The sequence below is a fragment of the Terrapene carolina genome, unplaced genomic scaffold, assembly GCF_002925995.2.
Source record: "Terrapene carolina triunguis isolate 2854851 unplaced genomic scaffold, T_m_triunguis-2.0 Scaffold136, whole genome shotgun sequence".
In the NCBI taxonomy this organism is placed as follows: Eukaryota; Metazoa; Chordata; order Testudines; family Emydidae; genus Terrapene; species Terrapene triunguis.
Genome location: NW_020664487.1, coordinates 6,803,445 through 6,809,444, shown reverse-complemented (window position 1 = coordinate 6,809,444; position 6,000 = coordinate 6,803,445). Strand labels below are relative to the sequence as shown.

Sequence of the window (6,000 nt, the reverse complement as noted above, 5' to 3'; positions counted from 1 at the left end):
TACCCCCACACAGCGCCCCTGCCCCCCACCTACCCCCACACAGTGCCTGCCTGCACCCCACTACCCGCACACAGCGCCTGCCTGCACCCCACCTATCCCCACACCAATACCAACACACAGCACCTGAGCCCACACCCCCACACAGCGCCTGCCTGCACCCCCAACCCCACCACCAATACCAACACATAGCACCTGAGCCCCCACCCCGACCCCCACACATCGCCCCTGCCCCCACTACTCCCACACAGCGCCTGCCTGCACCGCACCTACCCCCCCACCAATACCGACACACAGCACCTGAGCCCCCACCCGACCCCCACACAGCGCCCCTGCCCCCCACCTATCCCCTAACAAATTTATTTGGGCATAAGCTTTCGTGGGCTAGAACCCACTTCATCAGATGCATGGAGGGGAAAATACAGGAGTGGGTATAAATACACAAAAGGATGGGAGTTGCCTTACCAAGTGTGAGGTCCGTCTAACGAGACAATTCATTTAACAGCAGGATACCAAGGGAGGAAAAATAACTTTTGAAGTGGTCATGAGAGTGGCCCATTTTAGACAGTTGACTAGAAGGTGTGAACAACAGTACGGGGAAATTAGGTTTAGGTTTTGTAATGACCCAACCACTCTCAGTCTTTATTCAGGCCTAATCTGATGGTGTCCAGTTTGCAAATTAATTCCAGTTCTGCAGTTTCACGTTGGAGTCTGTTTTTGAAGTTTTTTTGTTGAAGAATTGCCACTTTTAGGTCTGTTATTGAGTGACCAGAGAGACTGAAGTGTTCTCCTACGGGTTTTTGAATGTTATGATTCCTGATGTCAGATTTTGTGTCCATTTATTCTTTTGCGTAGAGACTGTCTGGTTTGGCCAATGTACATGGCAGACGGGCATGGATCAGTTGTCTCACACTGAACACTAACTTCCACATTTGCAATGGGGAAAAGAAAAAAAAAAAGCATTTGGCTCTGAGATTGAGGTACTGCCCCTTTAAATTTCATATGGCCCGGGGGGTGGCCATGTGCCCCAGGCCAGCAGCACCACCTATTGGTGAGGGTCCAGCCAGGGGTGGCTCTATGGTTTTTGCCGCCCCAAGCACGGCAGTCAGGCGGCTTTCAGCAACACGCCTGTGGCCAGTCCACTGGTCATGCAGATTCGGCGGCATGTGTTGCCATGCCTTCAGCGTCCCTGCCGCCGAAACCGCAGGACCGGCGGACCTCCCTCAGGCGTGCCACCAAACGCAGCCTGACTGCCGCCCTCACAGCATCCGGCAGGCTGCCCCCCGCGGCTTGCCGCCCCAGGCACGCGCTTGCTGCGCTGATGCCTGGAGCCGCCCCTGGGTCCAGCACTGCTCTACCTAGTAGCTACAGTCCACAGGAGGGAAGTGGACCCCCAGCCCATCCTACTTTACCAGGTTCCAACCCAGGGCCCTTCAAAGCAGTAGGCCATATACATGGCCTGGGGTCTGGTACCCTTACTCACCCTTCCTGGGTCATTTCCTACCCCTGTTTCCTGTACCTGTGTTTGTGTCACAGCTTGGTCTCAGATTCCTCCTGGATTTCTGCCAGGTTCATCTGCAGCACCCCTTCCCTCAGTGACAGTGAGTCATCACTCTCCACTAACACAGTCAATGGACTTCCAGCTGTTTGGCTAAGAGGCTCAAGCCTAATATCTTCTCAGCAGGCAACTGCTACACCCACCTGCTCTCTTTCTCAGTCCACATACATCCTGAGATGCTCCCTTTTGAATGCTCTCACCACCGGGAACATGTCCAGCAAAGGCAAGGGGGTGTGGCTTCCTGCAGGCAGAGCAGCTCCTTAACCCTTGCCTCACCAGTGTGGTGTTGATACACCCCATCACAGACCCAAGATTTACTAAGCATTGTTTTTATCCCAAAACTTTATTGGGTATGCAAGACAGTTCTGGTACTCTGCTAATGGCTGGAAGGAAGACCATATAGGTCTTTAATAAAAAAAATAATTGTTTGCAAATGGTGCTTGTGATGAAGCAGAGAAACTGCCAGCCAGCACAGCAAGGGCTAAAGAGAACCTTTGGCCCCCATCTAGCCCCACCCTGTTATACCTGCAGCCAATGCCAGGCATGGAGGGGGAAGAAAAGGAGAGAACCTGGTTCAGTTCAGAGCTGACTGGTGAAAGGGCAGGAGCTAGTTGTCTCTCTAACTGAGGGGATAGATCACTAGCCTGCCCACCAAGGTAGCCACCTAGGAGGAAGCAATGTTACCTCAGCTGCAGGAGAACGTAGAGGAGACCTACCCCATAGTTTGAGAATCACGGTATATGCTATGCTACTCTATGCTAGGTTTTTTTCTTATAAGTGCAGCCCCAGTGCATAAAGCAAACGAAGAGAGAGAGAGCAAGTAGTCCCACTATATCGCAGTGGCAGAACCCAGGCTAATAATGCCATCCAGGACTCAGTACCATAGCCTTTAATCGCGGGCAGGACAAAGCACCTAGTCTCTCAGCCATGAATCTTGGGAAAAGGGGCAGAATATAAATATTGCCTGCTTTCCTTCCTCTAGGAGATCGCGTGTAGGGTGTTGAAGCTGTTGGTAGTCTGGTGATAAGAAAATGTTATTTCATGGTTGAACCTTGAAAAGATTTTTTTCTTTAATTTGAATTTTAACATGAAACGTTTCAGTTTACTAATATGAAACTTTGATCATTGGGAGGAGCATAGACTCCCAGCAGAGATTTCTGGAGGGCAAAAACTTTTTGTAGGGATGTTTTCATCTTTCAAACTTTATCCAAAACCTCTTATTCAGTTTGTTGCTAGACTTTAGCCCTTTAAACACAAAAATTGCACTGATTTAACTAAAATCAATATTTAAATTGAGTTAAAACAGTGAAAATTCCCGTGTGAACACAATAAAGCTGGCTTATAACTAGCTTATATTGATTTAGCTTAGTTCAGTCTGTTATTGTCTTAAGCTGGTTCATATAGTAACTGAACAAATTAGATTGCTATAAAGCAATTTTAAACCAGTTTAAAGTGTTTTCCCCACCCCCTCACATACATGGGGTTTTATGCTATCATAGAGGCTGTGTCTTCACTGCAAAAGTGCTTTTTTACATCAAGATATCTATTGCAATGTAAAATCCTAGAGAAGGCAGGCAATTTAGTTTTTCCCAAGATAGATAGTTGAGAAAAAGCCTACCTCTGCCCCTCCCACTGAGAGTTCACCTAGACTGGCTGTGTTGCCTGGTCTTTACAAAGATTTTACATTGTGATTGGTATCTTGATAGCTGTTTTTTGCTGTGAAGAAAAGAACAGAACCAATTAAAAATACTGAAGTTAGTTACAATTCCTGTGCAGAGGCCTGCTACAAGCTGACAGGGACCATCTGGCTTTTGGATGAGAGCTTTTAACAGTGGAATTGCTCACAATAGGTCAGAGCGAATATGCATGTTTTCAGTGCATGACACCAAACCCAATTTTTCCTTCTGATAACTTACATACGTTTTCTAATGGAAAGATTGTTGCTGGGGAATATATTTTTCTAAGCACCAGCAGCTGGACCAAGAAGTGGAGGAAGAACAGGGTCCTTTGTAGATAAATTTGTATTTGGCACCTAAATACTCTGGTGATGGATGCATTAGAAAAGCCTAGTGTAAACTGGAAAAAGCAATGCCCTTTGTGAAGCATTATGTTCTTGGCAAACAACTAGCTGCTTCTTGTACAATTGCTTCCTATCCCCAGGGGATATACTGTTTCCTGGTTCCTCTCTTTATGTTTCTGTGGTTTAAATTATTATATAAACAGATCCTGACTCACTATCTACCTTGTTCTGCATTGGCAAGACCTTTTTCCTCAGCCCCCCTTCCCCAAAAGGAATTTCACAAATACATCACTGGTTTCTAAGCTGAATCTAGTTTGCAAAATCTTTTTTTTTTTTTTAATTAGGTAAAGAATTGCCACTTCGAAAACACAGGTACTGGGTTTGTGTGTGTGCGTTGCACCTGCATCGACATTCAGCGGGTCACCCTTGGCCACAAGACTGCAAATTCCTCCCCCAAGCCCAGAGCTACCCCCCCCCCCCCTTTGCAGCTAGGGCAACTGCCTCCTGTTTTGCCAGTTCCCATCTCCACCAGTCCAGTGCCTCTGCCCAGGGGACTGGCACTACCCCCACAGCTCAGACCACTGCCTGGGAGTGCGACGCCCCCTCCCCGCCCTTGTTGCCGGGCTCATTGGGTTGGAACACCGCGTGTGTCTGCCCAGGCTGAGGCGCCCCCTCTCATTGGCTTGGAACGATCCGTGCAGCGCGTGCCGTTGCCCAGGGCTGCGAAGCCCCTGCTGGCTGGGCTGGGAGGAGCCTCGGCGCCCGTGCTAGGTCGCGGGGCAGTGAGGGTCGAGCGCGCGCGCGCGCCCGCCCGCCGCTCTGCGTCACGCGGGCGGAAGCGGGTCGCTGCAGTTAAACCCCGCGTGCGGTTCGGCGGGAAGTGAACGTTCCACAGCCGTCACAACGAGCGCGCCGTTGATTGGCGGAGGCTGGTGACGGGGGTTCCTGCCCTGGAATGCAGGGCGCAGGGGCGAGACAATAAGGGAGACGCGAAGCGAGAGCCCGGAGCCCGCGCTGCTGCCCCTCGCCCCAGGCTGCGCTGTGACCGAGCCCGGCCCCCGCCGCACCCACCTCCCCTTGGGACCCAGCGGGAGAGGCCGCCCCGCGCTCCGCCCGCCCCGCGCGCAGACCCGTCCAGGCCCCGGGGAGCGCCCTGCCCCGAGCCGCGAGCCCTGCCGTAGGTGAGTGCGGGGCGGGGCGGGACGGGACGCGGCCCGGCCTGCCGCCCCGGGGCAGGGGAGGCGGCTTCCGGCCAAACGGCCGCGCTCCGCCGGCGTGAGGCGGGGCTGTGCGGCGGCGGGGGGCCGAGGCCCTGCGAGCCGGGCCGCAGCCGCGGGGCGGCTCCTACCCTGCCCCGGCGGAGCCCGCTGCGCATCGGGCGGCTGGAGCCGCCGGCGGGCGTAGGAAGGGCGGTGGCCCGCGGGCTGGGTCACGGCGCGGCGCAGCCCTCGGGCCCGATGGGGGTTGCTCCATACCCCGGCTCGCCTGCGCCTTCCCTTGGCCGGCAGAGCTGCCTGCTACCCGGGGGCCTCGCGCCTCCCCTCGCCCTCCCGCCTGGGCAGTGCTGCTGCCCCCTCCTCACACGTGCAGCCATGTTCCTCCTCGTCCTCCGCTCGCTCGGGGCCCCCCTCCTGCTGGGGCTGGTTCAAAACCAGCTGCCCTGTTCCTAAACTCCGGCCTGGATATGCTGCGCTCTCCCCCTCTCTAACACTGGGCCCACCTCCAACATGGCTGTGTCAGACCCTTTTCTTCTGCAGGGCCTGACCTCGGGAACAGCCTTCCTGCAGGCTTCAGCTCAAACAACTCTCTCCGAATAGCTCCGCTCAGCATGCTTGGTTTATGGTTCTGTGCCCGTTAAACCGAATGGAGCAGGGAAAAGGCCAAGGTCGTTTTAGGCAGTGGATGCAGGGGGATCCCAAAGTAGGCAGGTGCTAGTTTTTCTGTTTCATTTCCGATCACCTCTTTAATACTCAGTTTTGAGTGCCCCTCTGGGAAAAAGTGACAGCCTGGAGAGCTGTCAGGCGAATACAATAAACGGGTACTGCTAGGCTTGGTTTGAGGAAAGATTTTTCTCAAATGTGTCGTTTGCTTGTGAAAGGGTTATAAAGGGACAGTGGGGCAGGAATGGGGGAGGGAGGGCAGTCTCCAAATAGCAGAAAGGATTATACATCAAGGAGGAAGAGGTATTAGTTGGCATACGTGGAAGTATTTACGATGCAAATAGGGGAGTGGTTGGTAGAGAAGATAAAACTCATGAGCTGATGCCAGAGAGTGCACCTGAATAGGAATCTCAGCATACTCTTCCCTTGCTGGGAGTGAAGCTGGGTTATTCAACATGGCATTGCCTCTTGAACTTCCTGGTGTGGCCTTCTGCATGGGTTTGAATCTTTCTGGCTGTTAATTGTATAGTAAATATTTCAAACCC

The 6,000-nt window shown here is 52.9% G+C and overlaps 1 protein-coding gene across 2 annotated transcripts in view; it reads left to right on the top strand.

The window, feature by feature from the left end:
- The first annotated feature begins 4,433 nt into the window (after window positions 1-4,433).
- The window catches only part of G3BP2 (G3BP stress granule assembly factor 2), a 43,046-nt gene continuing 41,479 nt past the window's right edge, over window positions 4,434-6,000 (top strand). For both annotated transcript variants that reach the window (XM_024208695.3, XM_024208694.3), the window contains exon 1: window positions 4,434-4,756. The gene's annotated coding sequence lies outside the window, so the exon portion shown is untranslated. The remainder of the gene's footprint in view (window positions 4,757-6,000) is intronic.